The sequence below is a fragment of the Pinus tabuliformis genome, chromosome X (genome assembly GCF_031772625.1).
Source record: "Pinus tabuliformis cultivar Carrire ecotype Pingquan chromosome X, CPIR1, whole genome shotgun sequence".
Lineage (NCBI taxonomy): Eukaryota > Viridiplantae > Streptophyta > Pinopsida > Pinales > Pinaceae > Pinus > Pinus tabuliformis.
The window spans coordinates 410,877,918-410,900,477 of NC_142308.1; positions in this window are offsets into that span (position 1 = coordinate 410,877,918).

The window sequence follows — 22,560 nt, forward strand, 5'->3', positions numbered from 1 at the left end:
ATGCAAACGTCACAATACGAATCCTTAATGTAGCATTGCAATGTGTTGTTCAAAAAATTGCAATGTAATGTAAGGTTCAAACAATGATTGTCATATTGTTTGTCACATTATGAGAATGTTAGTCACAACGTGACATTGGATATATTTTTTCACCATTCAAATGACACAACATTAAACCCTAATGTTATTATAAACCCAAGGGATTAGTAAACCCTAATTTTGTAATTTTGAGAGGCAACATTGAATAAATTACAATGTAATGTAACATTGCAACAATGACTATGAGATTAATTGTCATCTTGTGAGAATGTTTGCCATAATACGACGTTGGATTGATTTTTGTACCATGAAAATGTCACAATACAAAGCCCTTTTGTAGTGTCACATTGTGATGTTGAAAAATTGCAATGTAATGCAAGTTTCCAACAATGATTGTCATATTGATTATCAAATTGCGACAATGTTTGTCATAATACGATGTTGAATAGATATCTTCACCATTTAAACGTCACAACATTAAACCCTAATGTTATTTTTCACCTAAGAGATTAGTAAACCCAAGGGACTAATATTATAAACCCTTAAGACTAAAAACCCAAGGGATTAATATTATAAACCCTAGGGATTATAATCCCAAGGAATTAATATTATAAACCTAAGGGATTAATAAACCCTAATTTTCTAATGTCAAGAGGAGATATTAAATAAATTGTGATCTAATGTAACATTACCACAATGAGTATCAAATTAATTGTGATCTTATGAAAATGTTTGTCACAATCAAATGTTGAATTGATTTTTGTATCAGGCAAACATCACAATACGAAACCCTATTGTAGTGCCACAATGTGATGTTGCAAAAATGTAATGTAATGTAAGCTTCCAACAATGTTTATTAATGTTGTGGGTTTAGTAAACCCAAGGGATTAATATTATAAACCCAAGGGATTAATAAACCCTAATTTTGTAATGTTGAGAGGTGACATTTAATAAATTGCAATGCACTATAACATTGTGATAATGAGTATCAGATTCAGTGTCATCTTGCAACAATGCTTGTCGCAATGCGAGACTGGATTGAATTTTGTACTATTCAAATGTAAAAATACGAAGACTTACTATAGTGCCACAATGTGACATTGAAAAATTGCAATGTAATGTAAGGTACCAACAATGATTGTCATATTGCAATGTAATTTAAGGTACAAACAATGATTGTCATATTGCTTGTCACATGTGACAATATTTGTGACTATATGATATTGGATAGATTTTTGCAACATTCAAACGTCACAACTTTAAACAATAAACTTATTATCAACCAAAAGAATTAAAAAACCAAAGGAATTAATAAACTCAAGGGACTAATAAACCCTAATTTTATAATATTAAGAGGCGACATTGGAAAAACTATAATGTAATGCATCATTGCAATAATTAGCATCAGATTAATTGTCATCTTGTGATAAAGCTTGTCACAATGCGACACTGGATTGATTTTTATACCATGAAAACGTCATAATACGAAGCCCTAATGTAGTGTCGCAATGTGACGTTCCAATAATTGTAATATAACATAAGTTTCCAACAATGATTGTCATATTGCTTGTCACATTATGAAAATGTTAGTCACAATGCGACATTGGATAGATTTTTTTATCATTCAAATGCCACAAAATTAAACACTAATGTTATTATAGAACCAAGGGATTAATATTATTAACCCTAAGTATTATAAACCCAAGGGATTTATATTATAAACCCAAGGAGTTAATAATTCCAAGGGACTAGAAAACCCTAATTTTGTAATTTTTAGAGGAAGCATTGAATAAATTATAATGTAGTTTAAAATTGCAACAATAAGTATGAGATTAGTTGTCATCTTGTGTGAGTGTTTGTCACAATCTGTCGTTGGATTGATTTTTGTACCATACAAACGTCACAATGTGACGCCATTTTGTAGTGTCACACTGTGACATTGAAAAATTGCAATGTAATGTATGTTTGCAACAATAATTGTCATATTGCTTATCAAATTGTGACAATTCTTGTCACAATAAGACATTGGATAGGGTTTTTCACCATTCAAATGTCACAACATTAAACCCTAATGTTATTTTAAACCCAAGGGATTAGTAAAAACAATGGACTAATATTATAAACCCTTGTAATTAAAAACCCAAGGGATTAATAAAATACAATTTTCTAAAGTTGAGAGGTGTCATTAAATAAATTGTGATTTAGTGTAACATTGCAACAATGAGTATCAAATTAATTGTCATCTTGCAAAAATGTTTGTCACAACCTAATGAGGGATTGATTTTTGTAGCATGCAAACATCAAAATACAAAACCCTATTGTATTGTCGCAATGTGATGTTGAAAAAATTTCAATGTAATGTGAGGTTCCAACATTGATCGACATATTGCTTGTCACATTTTCACAACATTTGTCACATTGTGACATTGGATATATTTTTTCACTATCTAAATGTCACAACATTAAAACCCAATGTTATTATAAACCCAAGGGATGAATAAATCCAATGGATTAATATTATAAACCCTAGGGATTAAAAACCCAAGTGATTAATATTATAAAACCCAAGGGATTATAAACCCAATGGATTAATATTATAAAATCAAGGAATTAATAAACCTAAGGGATCAAACCCTAATTTTAAATGTTGAGAGGTGACATTGAATAAATTTCATTGTAATGTAACGTTCCAACAATGAATATTAGATTAATTGTCATATTGCAACAATGTTTGTCACAATGCGACATTGGATTGATTGTTGTACCATGTAAAAATCACAATACAAAACCCTATTACAGCTTCACAATGTGACGTTGAAATATTTGCAATATAATGTAGGGTTCCAACAACAATTCTAATATTTCTTGTCACAATGTGACAATGTTTCTGATAATGTAATGTTGCATACGTTTCTGCACTATTCAAACATCACAACATCAAACCCTAATGTTATACCGGATGTTATAAAGCCTAACAATATAAAACCAATATTATAAACCCTAATATTAAACCTAATATTATATCCATAATATTAAACCCAATATTATTATAAACAAGAACATTAAACCCAATGTTTTAACCATAATATTAAATACAATATTACAAACCCTAATAATTAAACCAACTTTATAATGCCTAATATTCAATTCTAATATTCTATTGCCATGATCCAAGAATCTTTTGCTACATAGATGTATTAAAGAATTACATGCATAAATTGTAGCTTAAACATAGAAATTTAATGTGCACATGAGAGAAGAGTAGAAACACATAAAGCATGAAAGAAGACAAGAAACTTAGTTACGAAGTTCATCTGTCTTGGACTATGTCTCTGGGCCCTACTCGATCAATGGGGAGGCCTTCATTCATTAAGTGGCATGATAAAGAAGAGTACAAGCATTAGCTACAAAAAGGAGTTTTATACTTCTATACTGAAAAGTGGCTGAAAAATGCAGAACTCTAATGGAGAAACAGACAACACCATTGCGTTTGTGGTGACGAGAAATTCTAAAACCATATAAAATTTGTCAAAATCTGACAAAGTGAAAAGCTGGCCCACCTGCAAAAACCTGCCTCGAACTACGTGTGCTCTCCTCTCTGCCTGGGCGCATTGATGAACTGAGGTTTTAAATAAAAAATGCACGAAGTTCACAAAGACTCCGTTGGCAGGGTTGGTTGAGGATCCAAGTATTGTGCAGGAGGTCAGGCAGTCAAGCCCCGCCTCCTCCCTTTTTCTACATAACGAATTATTTTAATGGGAAGGGAGGTTGGGTTGGGCCCACCTTGGGCGGCCCGCCTACCTCACCTATCCCCTCTCCTTACGACACCATGTCTCGGTTAATGGCGGTGGTTGGAGGTTGGGTCTGCACTCCAAGGGCCGACCCACCTTTATTGGCAACGACCTCAACGGTGTACGGTGGTTATGTGGGGAGGGGCTGGGGGTAGTAGCCCGCCCCTCCATATATTGCTTATGATATGGATTGGGGTGGTGGGGTTGGTGGCCCGCAACCCCCTTTTTCTTAAAAATTTTATTTTATTAAAATAATATGGTATTTTTGAAAATTTGGATTTTTGACTGAAGGCGTCATTTTAACCAGGTGACAATTTCACCCAGAATCTAGCCGGAGTTGGCCAGATTCCATTCACCGTAAAAAGTCCAAATTGTGTCTTCATTAATCATGCCCAGTCAAAAAAATTCAACCCAACTTTGAATGCCTCTATCTTCCTCATCTGGACTCGGATTGGAGTGTCGTTCGCACTGTTGGAATTAGGGCGATGATCACTTTGATCTGATGTCAAGTTAATCGTCTTTTCGCCACTTTGAATTTTGAGACTTTTCCATGCCACTTGTGTCTAGAGATCCACTTGGATCATTACATGCCTCTGAATTATGTTAGAATGAGGCTCAGTGGATTTTTTTCCATTGAGAAACAATGAGAAACCCTTAACATCCAAAAACCTAACCTTAGGAGATGAAGTGCCAAAAGCTTGTGGGCCTCGTTGGGGTAAGTTGGAACATCAACTTCCTAGGGTTGTAACTTTATCATACAATCTACATTACACTATCATAATACCTCGTTTTGAATATCTAGAAAAGGAGGCTAAAAGAAAACTAGCAGACTGATCAGGTACTTTTTCTGTCTCTCTATTTTCCCTAAAAATGTCTTTTAGTCCCTCAAAACAACTCTAGAAGTTTAGGACATAAAAAACTACGAAAAAAGTAAGTTGTGCTACAATTAAGGAAATTGAAATGAAAAAATGGTAGGGGTCTAAGTGGAATAGACAGGTGGCCACAAATATCCACTTGGACCAGTCCTCCCCCCTTAGGAAGCAATGGTCCACATTGCGTTGAGTTCCTCCATGAGATGGGGAAACTTCTGCTCAACTTGGTCCTTGGTGAGCCACTTGCCTTGGTACAGGATTTGGCCAACTTTGATAACCTGACACAAGTGGATCTTATGCTGGCGAGTGTTATTAATCTATGTGTCCATGATTTGATTGGTTGTGACCTATTCCATGCAGTTTGGGTTTAGCTCTATTGGTGTGAGTTGTTCTACAATGTCTAATGTGTCCAGTAATTGTGGAAAGCATGGTTTAAGGCGAACCACATTGAACACTGGGTGCAGGCCAAGGAATGGGAGAATTTTGAGCTCAAAATCATTGCCTCCCATAGCCTTAGTCATGGTGTAAGGCCCATATCGGAGTAGCCGAATCTTGCAGTGGGCCCCAACAAGCCATTGCCTCTATAAATGTAACCAAACTTTTTCAGCTGCATAGAACCTATGTGGCACTCGATTTGATCATGACACTGCTTGTACTTAGAATTCACTATCCAATATGTCATGGAATCGCTCGAGGATTTTTTGAATTCACTCATTGAAGTTGTTATCCATGTCATCTTTCACTTGGACATGAGAAAAATCTACATGAGTAGCTGCAAATGGTATGGCCACATCAATTGGACATAATGGTTGGAATCCCATTCCCACCTGAAAGGGGCTATGGCCAATTGAGCTATGGAGAGCTTTGTTGTAATTTTGCTAGACATAGGGGAGGTTTTCATCCCATGTGTGTGGATAATTTGAGTTCTACATGCGCAGAATGTGCAGGATCATCCTATTGATGATCTCCATTTGGCCATCAGTTTGGGGATGGAAGTTAGTCTACTTAGTGAGCTTGGTATCCAACATTAACTAGGGGCTTGACCAAAATGTACTTAGGAACTTGTTGTCCCGATCTAAGACAATGGACTATGGGATCCGAAAGTGTATCCACACTCATTCAAAGAAGAGCTTAAGTAGTGGCCTCTGTTGTGATACTTTTCTTGCAGACCTCCAGAATGACCATCTTAGAGAATTTGTTGATGACCACGAAAACGCAGTCGTTGCCATACTTAGTAAAAGGAAGGACCAAAATGTAATCCATGGAGATGGATTCCCATGACTGACTAGGAGTAGGAAGAGGATTATATAGGCCTTTCTTCTTGATGGTCAATTTGGAAATGGCACAGATAGTGCAAGATTTGATGTACTTTCCAACATCCTGTCGAAGTTTTAGCTAATAAAAATACTTCTACATCAAATAAAAATATGAACGTTTATTGATATTATCCAAGAATTTTGTGTATTCATTTGTCTATTTTATTTTTCAATTTTTGTAATCACTTATTTGATAAAAATTGAGAGGAGAAGGTGTTTGGAGTGGGATCCCCCAAGGGCAGTTTTGGGGCTAAAATCCCATGTTTGAGTTAAATTTTTTAATAAAATGGTAGAGTCTTCGCATTTTGTGGTCACGGAGCACAAAGATGTAATGTGTCATAAATGGTAGTCCGCCCTTAGTTTTGTAAAGTAAAGTCAGCTGTAAGAGATCTACCCATGGTCCGCGGACCATGGGATTATATAAAAAGAGCTAAGCTCTAAGTAGTTTTAGAGATATAGAATGATGAATAAGGTAAAAGAGTCATAGCTCTAGAGTAAGAAGTTTAAGTCTTTGGTCGTAGCATAGGTAGAGGCTCTACAGCAGAGTGAGAAGAGGCCTAGGGTACAAGTTCGCAGCTAAGTGCGTGGACCCCTGTAGCTGTGTGCACAGGGTGGACAAAGTTTGTAAACACTTGGAAGATATTAATAAAGAAAGATATTTTGCAATTTCTATGTCTTTGTTCTACTGTCACATCTTGATATGTTATGTATGAATTTCCTTTATTATGCTTATATGATGCACAAATGAATACAAATACATTGGATAACTGAACGTGATCAAGGATATTTGTTTACACAATGTTAACTTTAATTATTTGATAAGATAAGAAAATCACTTAGACTAATTGGGGAATCTGCATGGCACGCTGCCATATCAGCACGAAAGTACCTGAGTAGCAGGCTAGGGCTGCGTGAAGGTCGATCATACCCTTTCACAGAGGTATTAAAGGATAGAATAAAGGGCTTGTCTTACAAGCCCTAGAGCGAAGCGACCTACGTGAAGGCAGGGATATAAGGAATCAAATGACATCACAATCATCTCAGGGTGTGGAAACTTGGTTCTAGCATCCCCCCTTACTTCCTTGGGTGAGACTTCGGTTCGCGCTCCGCGGGCTAATGCAGAAAGGGCCAGTAGTATAGGGATTTGTTTGGCTAATTAACGCTAAACCTGGGTCAGGCCCCATCAAGCCGACAAATGGTTCCATTGTCGGGACTGGAATATGCATAAGAGATGTGTGATGTCGTATCACTGGAATCCAACTAAGAAAGAGATTGGAGACTGGTTGGACAGGAAGATCCATGAATTTGTGGCACAAGAGAACAGAAACCCATGATTGAAAAAGGAACAGTGGTTGGACAGATATGTATATACAAAGATCCACGAGATCTTTTTTTTCTCCTTCCATATTGAGCTATACGAGTGGATCGCGAAGCTAGTAGATAACCAAGAAAGGTGAAAACTTGATAGTCCTATTGTTTGGACCCTAGAGCTAATATAGAAATTGGAAGCATCTGAGGACAAGATCGCTCGCGCTGTCGATCATTGGCTTGATCGTGTCATAGAAGGATTTGTGACTGAATTCGCGGTTGACACCTCAGTCAACTACAGTGAGGCGGAGCAGCGCTTTTTCAAAGGACCGCGAGGTAAGTACGTAAAATATTTGAATACCTGGATTAAAATGCTATTGTGCGAAAAATGGGTTATGCAGCTACCTTGATGTTCAGAACTACGCGAAGCGGAAAAACTTACAGAAACGAAGGAAAAAAGGGTCCTGAGTATAGTCTGTTGATCTCACCTCCACGAGGTCATGAAGAAGGAATAGCGAAGGTTTCTCCATGAAGTGCTATTCAGTTAATAAAACAAGGATTCCCACAAATACCACCTCCACCCACACTACCTCCGACCTCACCACCATCGCCTCCAACTTCAACCGTACCACCTCCACCTCCACCATAGTTCAGTATGGCAAATACAGTGAAGATACCTTTGTTCAAAGGTTTGGGAAATGAGGAACCAAACCAATTATGGTTCGTAGTGAGGGCTGAATGGGAAGCTCAAGGTGTTATACATGATCATATAAAGAAGGCGACACTGGTTAATACTCTGCAAGATCATGCGCTAACCTGGTATATTAAGTACTCTAATGATAACTCGAATGCTGGAGTGGCAGACATCCAGAGAACACTAAATAAAGAATTCAGTAGGCCTAAATCTGAGGTGTAGTCGATTGTGGGATTCAAAGAAATCGCGATGCAACTAGGTGAGATGCCTTGGGAACTAGATCAAAGGTTGAAATGTACAATCTGCGAAGCCAACATGAACCTAACAGATGAACAACATTGCGAGTGGTTCATTGCTTCGCTCCTGCCACACTTAAAGGATGCGTTGTCACGGCAGAAGATAACCACTTAGGTGGAGGCCTTCGAGATTGCCATGAGACTACATGAAACTCCAATGCCAGATCCAAATCTAGGAGTTCAGTAGATCCATGCGTAGTTGAAGAATCTGTACCTTGAGATGCAAAGTCTGAAGCAGGACAAGATGGTTTGACCAGAGGTGCACAAGGAGGTATGGTGCTTGAAATGCAAGAGTCAGGGGCATGACAAGGACCATTGCTCGGTCTTTGCGAACTATATTGTGGGAGGGGAAACGATGCCTTTAAGGCTAGAAGCTCAAGCAAGAACTAGCGTGGGGCCTGCATTATGGTGTGTTATCTTTTAGGTAGCTAGATAACATGCCACAGATAACTGTCACTTGCTACAGAAGTTTGTACAGACACCGCAACAACTGTTCTACAACTTTTGTAGGTTGCTAGGGCACGATGAGAATACTTGCAGGAGCTATGAATTGATGATGGATAGAACTCTCACCTATAGGGTTCAGGGGCCAAATGTGTTGCCCTGACTAGAGCACAGGGATGGTGCAGACAAGATTTCAGGGGCACGGATGAGGCCGAGGTGGAGGAGGACCTGGCAGAGGTCGAGGACAGTTGATTTGCTACAATTGCAGAGGACCAGGACATTATGCCTGTGATTTCACTAACCCAACATGCCCGTTGTGCAAATATTGCACGCTTTTTGATCATAAAACAGAAGTCTGTCCTACGCTGATCACTAGGATACGTGATAAAGGGGCACTACCACCTCCGCCGACTCAGAACCTACAGATGATGAGGTCTGAGCCATGCAAAGAGGACCCAAATGTAAATATAGTGCTCAGAAGTGGAATCGCATAGGAGATGATAAGGGGAAATAGTGAGAAGACAGTACACAGGTTCACAAAGCTCCAGTGAAGGAGGCTGAGTTCGATTTGGAGCGTGCACATGAAACCTTCATGGAAGCTAAGAAGAGCTTCGTTGAGGCCTCCACCTCAGGAAGCAAGCATAAGCCCGAGCAGGAGATGGAACCCACTATCCTCACAACTTTCTTGGAGACCTGTATGAAGTTACTACGTGATAGTAAGGTTGTGAAAGGGTTACAAGAGATCATCAATAGATGCACTCGAACCATGCCAGGTGAGCTGCACATAGTACAAAATATTGGCAAGCATAAAACAAGGGTGAGATGGGAAATGAGACTGACTGTGTAGATGGGAGAGTGAGATGGATCAAGATATTTTGGACCTGGGGTCAGACGCGAATGTCCTACCAAAGTAGACTTGGGAACGAATGGGAAGACCCACACTGCAATGGTCTTTGATTCAGTTAAGGATGTCCAATCCGCAGAAGATCATCCCCATGGGGCGACTGCAGGAGGTGACCATGGATATTGAGGGAGCGAGCATGCTGGATGATTTTGAAGTAATATAGATAGTGGATGACAACAATCCCTATCTTGCGCTCCTAGGAATTGACTGGGCAAATGATATGAATGGGGAAATCAATCTAAAGAAGCGAAAGATGATCTTTGAGAAGAAATCGTTACGCGTAATAATACCTCTAGATCCTACTGAGGGATCACGCTATACGAAAGCAGTCTATGATTATGAGAGCGATGACTATTTGGACTGTATCTATAAGATAATGGTGTGAGATCAAGCTTGAGTGAATCCCACTGTGGATGGACAGATTACATGGGATTGCGAGAGTCTCTACGCTTCAGACTCTGATGAAGAGTTAGAGCGCTTGCAGAACTGATTACATGAAGTGACTACGCTGAACTGCAACATGATGACTCGATCGCTGCACTGTGTGTCCTCAGAGGTAAGAAATCTGCCTACTTATGATGGTCTGAATGAGGTAGATATCTTTTTGGATGCATTTGAAAGGGAGGTACCAGAAAAGCAATGCTTCCAGGTGTTGGACTGGGCCCTATGTGCTACGCCTACAAGATGATGGGATATGCACAAGGGAAGCTTTGATGATTGGCATGAATGTAGGAGAATGATGAGAACTCGCTTTGGGAAGCCGAAGATGTGAATGACAGATAAGTATGATGGGCAAGATGATCTGCATGCGCATTTGGCCAAATGGACCCAAGCTTATGGAGAAAAGCCCCAACCTGAATGGGTGCACTTGTTCTGTCACACCCTGGATATTGTCCCGATGAACTGGTATATAGAAACAGAGATTCTCCACACGATAGGTGAATGGGATGTCCTGCACAAAGGATTCATGATGACATTTAGTTTTGAAGACGGGTTTGATAGTATTGATGAAGCATTACAAGAAGTGAAGGTAGCCATCTTTCGGATACCACAACATCCTTTGGACCCAATTCAGGTGGAGTGGGCTTCTTAGCTAAGTCACGCGTTGGAATGTTATAACGTGACTATGAAAGAAGAAGATGAGGATCTGCGAAAGCTTAACATCCTAGAAACAGAAGGTCACCGCGAGGTTGAAGGATCGCAGATTGAGAACCCTGATATAACCGTGCCATTGAAGCAAAACAAGTAAACATTGGTACGAAGGTAGAACCCAAATTCACAAAGATTGGAGACTACTGGGATGATGCGGTGGTGGATAAGGTGATGGAATTGCTCCGCGAATACTAGGATTTATTCCCTACCAAGTTTATGGATCTGAAAGGGATAATCAGGGACCTAGGAATGATGAAGTTTACATTGAAACCTAACGCGAAGCCGGTTAAGAAAAGACCTTACTATCTCAATTCGAAATATAAGGAAAAGGTCCGCTTAGAGCTGGACAAGATGCTCGCAATAGGAAACATTGAGCCTATGGAAGAATCTGACTGGGTAAGTCCAATGGTGGTACAGGAAAAGAAGCAAAAGGATGAAATAAGGATATGCGTGGATCTCAGAAAGCTGAATGACGCTTGTGTACATGATCCTTTCCTGACTCCATTCACTGATGAAGTGTTGGACAATGTAGGTGGCCAGGAAGCATATTCCTTCACTGATGGGTTCTTTGGGTACCACCAGATCAAAATCGCACCGAAGGATAGGAGCAAGACAACCTTCGCGACTGAGTGGGGTTGTTTTTAGTACACTATAATGCCGTTTGGATTGAAGAATGCGCTTGCGATCTTCTCACGCATAGTTGTTGCTGTGTTCAAGGAATTTATTCATAAGTTCCTAGAGGTATATTTTGATGACTGGACTATGTTTGGGATGGTTAAACGGCATGTAGCAAGCTTGCGCCTGATGTTGGATACCTCTCGAAGATACTAGATCGTGCTCAATCTCAAGAAGTGTCTACTTTGTGTTCCTTACGTGTTGGGGCATGTGGTTTGCAGACAAGCAATGATGGTAGACCTCACAAAAATCGAGGTGATATTGAACTTGGAAGTGCCGAGAAGTGTGAAACAGCTGCGCGATACCCTGGGACATACGGGAAATTACAGAAAGTTTATCAAAGGCTATGCCCATATCACCATGTCTATGGAGAAATTGTTGAAGAAGGATGTCACATTCTGTTGGAACGATGACTGTAAGAAGAGCTTGGATATGTTCAAAGAAAAGATGGTCACTGCACCGATTCTAGTCTTTGCGTATTGGAAGAAAGAGTTTCATGTACATGTCGACGTGTCATGTATAGCATTGGGAGCAGTACTAAAAAAAGCTGGCAGAGAAGGCTTGGATCATCCTATCACATTCACAAGCCGAAGATTATCCAAATTGGAGAAGAACAATTCCACCACTGAGCGTGAAGGGCTAGCCATGGTGTACGTGCTCCAGAAGTATAGGCACTACTTGCTGGGAGGCCATTTTAAGATGTATACAGATCACTCCGCATTGAAGTACCTGGTCAATAAGCTTGTGTTGAGGGGGAGAATCTATAGGTGTCTCTTATTGTTCCAGGAGTATGATTTTGAATTTATTGTGAAGCCTAGATGACTAAACGTAGGACCAGACCATCTGTCACGCATCGAAATAGGGGAGGAGCCCACCAATTCAGAGGAGGGATTTCCTGATGCTCAACTATTTGCAGTGCACGTTGTGGATGGTCATTTTGAGGATATAGTACATTTCCTAACGACAGGTACTGCATCAGAAGAATACACTGTCCAGCAAAAAAAGGAATTAGTGGTGCAGGTGGCAGATTTCTCTGTCATTGTTGGGCATCTGTACAAGATGAAGACTCATGAGATATTGCGATGGTAGGTAGCTAAGTTCAAAAGAAGCAGGATCCTCATGGATGCTCATGGGGACTTCGTGGGAGAACATTATGCAGGGAAAGCAACTGCACAGAAGATTCTACATGCAGGGTTGTGGTGGCCAACCCTCCATCAGGACTCAAAATCATATTTCAAGGCATGTGATGTGTGTCAAAGGACTGGAAGGCCATCGTGAAGGGATGAGATGCCTTTGAATCAACAATGACATTGTAACCCTTCAAGAAATGGGTGATATATTTTGTAGGACCCATTCAGCCACAAGGAAAGACAGGAGCAAGGTACATTATCACCGCAATGAATTATTTGAATCATTGCGCAGAGGTGTAACCAGTGAAGGATTGCATGGGTGTGACTGCCGCGAAGTTCCTATTTGAGAAAGTACTAATGCGATTTGGATGTCCAAAGATCTTAATGAGTGATCGTGGTGCGCACTTCTCGAATAAGACGATCAGCGCGCTGATGGAGGAATTTCAGGTATACCACTAGAAGAGCACACCTTATCACCCATAGGCTAATGGGATAGTGGAGGCATTCAACAAAGTGCTCAAAAATGTGCTAACCAAGGCTTGCAATGCTCAATGAAGTGATTTGGACCTACGCATACCTGCAGTATTATGGGCTTATCGAACGACATGCAAAAAGTTGACAGGACAAACCCCCTTCTAGCTTGTCTATGGTGTTGAAGTGGTAAGTCCTATGGAATACATTGTGCCTAGTTTGCACATAGCAGCACTCACACGTATGACGGATCGTGGAGCCCTAGAGGAGAGGCTCGTATAGTTGAATGAGCTCAAAGAAGAGAGAATTTTGGCTGGATTTCACTAGCATGTCCAAAAGCAACGTGAAAAGGCATGGCATGTAGGACACATCAAGCTACGAACATTTAAGGTAAATGACCTGGTTTTTCTATATGATACTAAGTTTGTTAAATGTCCAAGGAAATTCAGGATGCACTGGTTAGGGCCCTATTTCGTTAAGGAAATTACCAATGGAGGAGCAGTACAACTGGTCAAATTAAATGGATAACCCTTCCCAGGGAAGGTGAATGGCGATCACTTGAAGCCATACACCGGCGATTCAGCCATGTGACTAAATCAAGGTAGCGCCATCTTAGCGCTCCAGGTAGCTAAAAGCAGGAATGGGATTATAAAATACACTGCCCTGGTTAGGGAGTTGCGCGATTGGAGAATGGTGCGAGGTACGGAAGTGTCACTGGGTCTGCGACAGTGCGGAGGGAGCTGCACTACCTAGGGAGCAATAGCGTAAGTCGGCTGGAAAGTGACTGTTACAGTCACTGTTCATGAAAAGATGGCAGAAGTGAGGACAAATGGAGTGGGTGACCGACATTTAAGACTAAAGTTATGGCTTAGATCCTTGAAAATCTACCGCCAATCCAACATTAATGAACCAATTTTGGGGGGAACGATCGGATTTGAATTCAAAATGACCTATAAATTACAAGTGGCTATCCAACAAGAAACACTTGGCATTTTGAGTATTCAGTTGTTGAGCTCTCAGACACCTATGGACCCAGAGTTCTTCGAGGCTCTCAAAAAGACTCCTACATTTGCGAACTTGCCCGAGACATCGCGAGAACTGATAGAGAGTGTTATGTCAGCACCCCCAGAAGTTATCAATAAAATGCAAGTAGTAGAAGAGTTGGCACAAGAAATGGAAACAGAGGCAGAAGTAGCTGCTCTAGAAGTAGCTGAAGTATTGGCGGAGGTCCCTAAATCCCTGAAAATGTTGAGACCAAAGCCAACCCTAACCAAGGAAACCGTGAAGGACAAGAATGGCAAGCAGCCTACCATACCAGTGCATGCATCGCCAAGGAGAAACACACCAAATCCCACTGAACAGGAGAAAGGGAAGGCTATAAACCTAGAAGCTGATGAGGAAGATATCGAAGACATCCCGCTGGATGATGAGGGTGTAGGAATGGAAGTAGAGGAGGTTGAATCCTAGGGTGTGGACCCTATTACATGGTTTTTGGAGTATGTCCCTCTGCGCAAGCCTAAGTCCAAGGTCCCAAAGGAAATTGATGAGAGTAAGACTCCCTTGTAGACCCCTCTGCTACTAGATGAAATTGCTTTCGACGGTCCATGTTTGGCATGGGTGCCAATACTGAATCTTGAAGGCTAGGACTTGCCGGACCATGAAAAGTTCCCACACCTGGTGACCAAGAAGTTGATGCGCTGCATCATAGAGACAAATATGGGGATGACAAAATGGGAGCCGCGGAAGTGGCTCAAGGGAGTAGAGAAGGTAGGATTGCTAAACCTGCTCTGGGTGCCGCACTATAACCACACCCCGGTGATAGTTTTGTTCATCAAGCAGCTATTGTGCTTGGTACATGATGGGTGTCTGTGGCTGGAGGAGCCGATACCCATCATAGATATGTTGATTCACTGCATAACGCACCTACCGTATACATGTGAGAATCCAACAATGATCTTTGGCGGCAAGGGTGGCAAATAAGCTCTTGTAGAGTCAATGAAGGAAAAATTGAAGCTGGTGAAGAAGTTGCACGGGTACGCTATCTCCAGCATCTGCGACCCCATTGTGAAGGTAGAAATGCAGATCCTTGCAGGGAATATGATGCGGAAGTGTCACACCGATGAGGTGCTGGCACCTGTCGTTGCACTCGCACAGTAGTGCGTGGAAGGAGTCCAGTTTAACTAGTAAAATTACCTTCGCGAAGAGTTTCTGGCGAACTATGGTGCAACACGAAAGAAAAGCAAGAGATTCCACTACACATGGCTCTTACTGTTAATTGTGCTGGTAGTGTGGGAGCTAACAGAGGACAGCCAGTTCCCTTTGGTCGCGCAAGACCTCCCTGAAGCAATGAAGTACACTTCGCTGTGGGTGACCAAGGACGCGCATCGAGTTCGGGATAACAAGATCTTCTAGATCTTGATGGAGATGAATATCAAGATGGCCATTAATCACAAGCCGTGATTGTCACCCATGGTGTACACTAACCTGCAGAGCTATGTCGAGTTCAAAGATGATTTTCATCACGTATCTATAAAGGTGTGGAAGGACCATGCGCAGAAGTGGTATGACTTGTCGTATCTGGCCACGGATGACGCCATCGATGCGGTGCTTGATTAATGGCTGGTAGAGTGGCGCACTACCACGGATTTGGCAGTGGGTGGTAGCAAGTCCACCGCGCAGAAGAAGAAGGAGGAGGCCAAGCTGAAGATGGTGTAGCTAGTTGAAAAGAGGAAAAAGGAGGCCACTGAGAAGGCCCAAGCAGAGTAGGCAGGTAACTAGACAGGTGGAACAGAGCGTGGCTCTGACAAAGGTGAGCGGTCGCCTTCACCTGAGACAGAAGAGGAAGAAACAAAATAGCACGACACAGACCCTCAGGAGACATCCGCCCACATTAAGCACCCAAGAGAGCTGGAGAAGGGAGGGTCTAGAAAGAAATCCAAGGTGACTAAGACCTCGCTAGACCCTATCACATTGACGGAGGGTGACTTACATGATATCGGTGACACAGTTAGAGATGTCACCGTGGAGACCTTGCAGCAATTTAAACAGCAACAATAGCTCATACTAGGGGCTATCCAGATCAGGTTGCAGGAGTTGCAAACCCGCACATTGCAGGCTGGTACAATGTCTACCAGCTTCGTCATCGGCACTTCAGACGTTGCCATATGCTATGCATGAAGGATTCTAGTGCGATAGTGCTGCCTGATGGAGCACTGACCATGGAAAATGAGGCTGACAAGCCCATTATCAGTGCCTTGAAGGTAGTTAGGCTGAACCTGGCAACATTTTTGCACAAAGCACTCCACCTCTTGTAGGATGGAGTAATTGCAAAAATGAGGGCCCGAGAGCATCGTTCCCTCCAGGTGATTAACTAACAGTGGATCACCAATGAACAAATTTCCCTACAGAGAAATGTTGCCATCGCCGCTAAGACTGAGGAAAGCAACCAGAGTAAGACAATCATGCAAGTTGTTGAGGAGGCATGTAGAATGGTCCCAGAGTTGGCCATTCCAGAGGAGGAGCCAGTCGAGGTCTGCATCGGTAAGCTGGCCACAGGGGTGAAAAAAACTCTAACAGAGATGGTGCGGGTTCAGTTGGAGCTGAACCTACAGATTATAGAGCTAGAGCTGAGGGCCCAGCCTTCAACACCGCCAGAGGTAAAGGAACAGTGGGTGACCGCTGTCATAGAAGCAATTGCGGCTATGGAGAGTGCAGTAGCAGACTGCACACAGTTGTTCGAGCAATCATTTGAGGTCTTGAAAAGCTTACAGGAGGACCCAAATATACAGAGGCTAGAGATGGAAGCGTGCGAGCTACAATAGTGCTACGAAGAAGTTAAGGGCACAACGTGAACTGTCACACTGACAAAGAGGCTAGCCAAGCTGTAGGAGGTCAAGTAGCTGAAGGAACAGGTGGACGCAGCTTTGCACAAGGAAGTAGTGCTAAAGGCACAACTAAAGCCCTAGCTGGAGAAAGCTTACGCAGTGACAGGAAATATTGAAGGCAAGCTTGTGATTCGGCAAGCGACGCAACAAAAGCTTCAGGCTGACAGTGCTGGAGTAGTGACCAAGAAGACAGTGGTAGATGCGAAGCAACTGATAGCTCAGTGCAAGGCCAAGGTAGCGGTCATACAGGTTGAGATGGATGGGCCTCGCACAAAGATCTCTGCGCCAAATGAGTGACTCGAGGGTGAGTCACAATTTTTGTGTTGGGTGCCTGTTTGGTGTGGGATCCCCCAAGGGTAGTTTTGGGGCTAAAAGCCCATGTTTGAGTTAAATTTTGTAATAAAATTTTAAAGTCTTTGCATTTTGTGGTCGTGAAGTGCGAAGTTGTTATGCGTCATAAAGGGTAGTCTGCCCTTAGTTTTGTAAAGTAAAGTCGGTTGTAAGAGATCTACCCATGGTCCACAGACCATGGGATTTTATAAAAAGAGCTAAGCTCTAAGTAGTTTTAGAGATAAAGAATGATGAATAAGGTAAAAGAGTCGTAGCTCTGGAGTAAGAAGTCTAAGTCTTGGGTCGTAGAGTAGGTAGAGGCTCTGCAGCTGAGTGCACAGAGGCCTAGGGTAGAAGTCCACAACTAAGTGCGCGGACCCCTGCAGCTGTGTTTGTAGGGTGGACAGAGTTTGTAAACACTTGGAAGATATTAATAAATAAAGATATTCTGCAATTTCTGTGTCTTTGTTCTTTTATTGCATCTTGATATTTTATGTAAGAATTTCCATTATTGTGCTTATATGATGTGTGAATGAACACAAATACATTGGATAATTGAACGTGATCAAGGATATCTATTTACGTAGTGTTAACTTTAATTATTTGATAAGATAAGCAAATTGCTTAGAATAATTAGGGAATCTGCACAGCACGCTGCCATAGCAGTGCGAAAGTACCTGAGTAGCTGGCTAGGGCTGTACGAAGGTCGATCATACCCTTTCGCAGAGGTATTAAAGGACAAAATAAAGGGCTCACCTTACAAGCCCTAGAGCGAAGCAACCTGCGTGAAGGTAGGGATAGAAGGAATTAAACGACATCACAATCATCTCAGCATGCAGAAACTTGGTTCCAGCATCCCCCATACTGCTTCGGGTGAGACTTTGGTTTGCCCTCCATGGGCTAATGCCGAGAGGGCCATTAGTGTAGGGATTTGTTTGGCTAATTAACGTTGAACCTGGGTCAAGCCCCCTCAAGCCAACAACAGGGTCCACTCTAATAGATACCATACTTTAAACTAGTAGGGATTTCTAATATTACTATAGTAATCATTAAAATCATGTAGCACAATTTTATTTCTATAAATAATCCTCAACATTATTCTACCAATTAGTCTATCTCATTTATTGAATTGATTATAGAGTGCAAAGATAAATTCATAGTTAAGCATTCACAACTAGTTTGGTTCCATTTCTTGGCTTTGAACATGAGGTTATAAGTTGAAAACAATATTTTAATAGGGATTTGAATAAAATGATACTAAAAGTTGTTCTTAGTGAATCTATATTGAATTTTATTATTGTATTAAATTATTTTCTTTACTACAATTAATATTAAATCAAAGCTAATATTACTAACAACTTGTAGATTTCATATACATTTCACAATAATATGTAAAAGGAACATAACCATGGTTGATAATTAATGCCCAATTTGTTAATTCCTAATTGATAAAATCCAACAATTACTACACTATTTTCCTTTAAAATTGTTACGATCGAAGCCATTTTTCCAATCATTGTTGAAATATTTAGATGCTATAAATACTTATAAAAGGTTTTGTGAAAATGGTGGCATATGAAGCATGAGTTTATATTTTATTCATAAATTTCTCCCTCATTATGTTGGGACATGACATGCTACCACCAAGATGGTCAGGGCCTTGATTTGGACGAGTGCTCGTGACGATCACTGACATATGAGAGAGTCAAAAAATTGAGATTGCGGATACGTAAGACACGTTCAGTTAAAGGAAACTCAGTTAAAGTCATGTGGATGGAGAGATTGGATAAAAGCGTGCAAACAGATGTGCAAATGGGCATGTGGATGAGAATGTAGATGAGCATGTAGATGGGCATGAAGACGAGGCATGCGAATGGGTGTGCGGACGAGCATGCAGATGACAAGTGCAACTCGACATGTGGAGGATGAGTGTGATTGGGCATATGGACAGGGAAAGTGGTGTGAGCGCATTTAACCAAACGATTTAGGTGGGTTCACTACAAGGGTAGGTTGAAACAAAAGAGTCACACAGGTTCAACACATGTGTTAGTTGAACTAAACGAGTCACATGGGCTCAAAATGTTATCACTCAGGTTGTCCCTTGGCTCCTTAAGGGATACGACCGAGGTAACCACAAACCAATCTTTGGGCTGCAGGTCCTAGCCTACCTGCAGTCAGAGAGGGCTCTCTCTTTAAAATTTAGCTTTGTTTTAGGTTGATTTTAGGCTAGTTATGGGGTACATGGGTTTTGTTTTGATTTTGGTGGGAAGGATGATGTTTTCAAGCAGAGTTGGGATGCATAGTGTGAGAAGTTCAAACCATTGGGCATGGAGTCATGGAATAGGGTTTGCTGTTGCATTTTCTTGGTCACAAGAGGAATACAGAGCAGGATAGCTACACATATAACAATATCAGGCTGGAAAAAAGATGGAATGAAGGTTAGAAATGAAAGGCAACTAAGAATCTTTCATTAGCTAATAGAGAGGGAAGGTGAATGAAAGTTTGTCTAGGAGCAGTCAAGAATTCCTAAATAACAGTCATATGTGAAAGAAACAGGGTAAATATGATCATTTAAGTATGCATATTCATAACCATTTCTGAAGAAAACATATAGAAATAACAAGAACTGAGCATAGAGTGCAGTCAACCAAAGCCTAAGCTATTCTTCTTTCTTGCTATTTAGATGGTAACACAACAGTGGCATAAACATATATAAACTGTAAACAGAGGTAAGAAAACACTTATTGAGCCATGTAGTAGCACAGGAATTCCACAGTCACTCTTTAGCCATTAAATAACACAACGGAAAATTCTTCATCCAAAGCCTTCTAGTAGTCTTTGTTTATAGAGCTCTCAAAGTATACAGCGCAAGTCTAGAATGAGGAATATCAACCAACCAACCCTTTAAACAATGAATCAGGGTGGTTTATATAGAGAAAATATCCAAAAATATCTATTACAATAGATCTTAAACAGATCTGAGGGAAATGAGTTCTCTAATCTAATCTTGTCATAAAATTAATGCAAGAAGATATCTATTAGAGCTGCGCTAGAGGCGACTGCATCAAAATGAGTTAATATGGTGTCCTTGGTGGCTTGTTGTAGTGTTTCTGCAATAACTGGGACTTTAATCTCTTATCTGCACCTCTTAGGCGGTTCTTCTGCTTTTAGGTGGCTTTAATGTGCACTAATCTCGATCTGCTGAGCTTTGAATGGCCTTTACTGCTTCTTTGACTTGGATGGAGGCCTTTAATGTTCACCTTCTTTGATATCGCCAATCTGATACTCTTTGCTGCTTCACTGATACTCTTTAATCGAATCTCGGCTTTATCGTTCCTCTGATATGCTCGAAACTATCAAATCGCCCCTTTTCTGCCCTTTCAAGGCAAAAATAACTGCTGCAAATGCTTTTCGTGGCCTCTAGAATGCTATCGGCAATAGCCGATTGAATATGAACATACATGAAGAAATCCTGTCAAATAATGGCAGAGGAATGCAACCTGATAACTGTGCTAGGCTGAGGCTGGCTTTTAATTTGCGTTTTTTGGGCTTTGCAGGTAGCTGAGCAAAAGGAAGCCCTCCATTTTGAGTAAGTGCTAATCGCGCATCGAAAACTGCCTCTGTTTCTCATTTCAGGCCTTCTTTGACGCGATTTTTCCCTTTGCGCCTTTTCTATGATGACATCAGCGGCGGGTCCTGGGTATGGCAAAGTGACGTGGCAGTGATGTCAGCGGAGGACAGGTGGTGGATGACGTGGCAGTATGGCAGGGTGATGTGGTAGCTGACTGGTTTGACGATGTGGCACAGGACACGGTGGCGGGGTAGGGATGGAGGTAGATGTGGTGGCAGCGACACATAGCAGTGGCGGGTTGACGCGGAGGTGACGTAAGTGGCGATGTGGCGCTGATGTCAGGGGGGAGAGGCAGTAGGCAGTTTGTGGTTTTATCGGACCGCCTTCTGTACAGGGGCGGTATTTGTCAGAGCCGGCCTGATGCAATAAAAGGCGGACACCTGTCCTCTGTACGGCGGAGAAACCGCTACGCCATCGGAAGCTAACTGTCGAACGTTGGGGGCGCCCCGAAATCCACCTGGGCCGTTGGATCTGGAAGGGCGGATCGGAGGGCCGATGGAGCGGTGAGCTGGCGGGATGTTAACATATGGGCTCGTTGCGACTTGGGGGCCTGCTCGAATATTAAATTAATATTGCGTGACGGGGGCTTTCGAACTTTGGTTAACGCAGAATTGTGGGTTTCTGTGTGGACACAAAAAGAAATAATTTAATGTCTAACAAAGCCTTTAGACACCAATTATATAAAATGAAAGGGGAGGGATAAAATGGGAAAAATACAAGGGTAGAGGGGTAGGTATAGGCTATTAACCTAACCAGAGGTCAGGTTAATTCCAGGGTTAGGACGCGGATGGGTTCATAATAGTCCCAGATGGACTATGATTCCCCAAAACCATATATACATAGCTATAGTGCCAGGGGATGGGAATATGTATTATTTTTGGGTTTTTATATAATTTTTTGTATAATAGGGGATAAGGAAATGATCTAGGGAGCTAGATAATAGAGTTAAGAGTTAATATGACCTTGTGAAGTGAAAGTGTAGGGGCATGAAGCTAAGTTTATGGATTGAAACTTAGACATAAGAAGTGAATGAAATGTGGAGAAAGGATTTTTACACAAGAAATGTGGCTTCTTTTCATTGAAGAAAGTCAAACCTAGACTTAGTATTTTACAAAAATGAAGTGATAATAGGACTGGTTGGGCAGATCCCAAGGTCCTCAAGGGGATGTTAGTGAGTGATTTATGGGGGAATAGAAGGGGAATTAGACATTCTTCCAAAGTTCTGCCATCAAAATAACTGCTTTGACACTTCTGTCAGTGATGAGATGAGTTTTGTGTTGACCATACAAAAGAGATCCAAACCTTGCTTCTGCAACCTCAAGCTACTTACCCAGCCTAATTCACCTAGCATTTTTTCTTCCATTTGATTGGGTGCACTTAGACTTGTAGACCCTGATTATCCTTTTTTCTTTTGACTGTCCTCCTATCTAAATGTGCCCTTATCTCTTCCAAGGGCCTAGATTAAGCAGTTGGGCTCCTTCATTTCTCTACCTAGCTACTCATTTGCCAAGCTTAAGCTGTTTGGATAGATATTCATTCTCTATCTTCTAAAACAAACAATTTAAATGTAGGGAAGCCAAGATTAAGCTGTTTGGATTTCCCTTAACTGTAAAACTCTTCAAA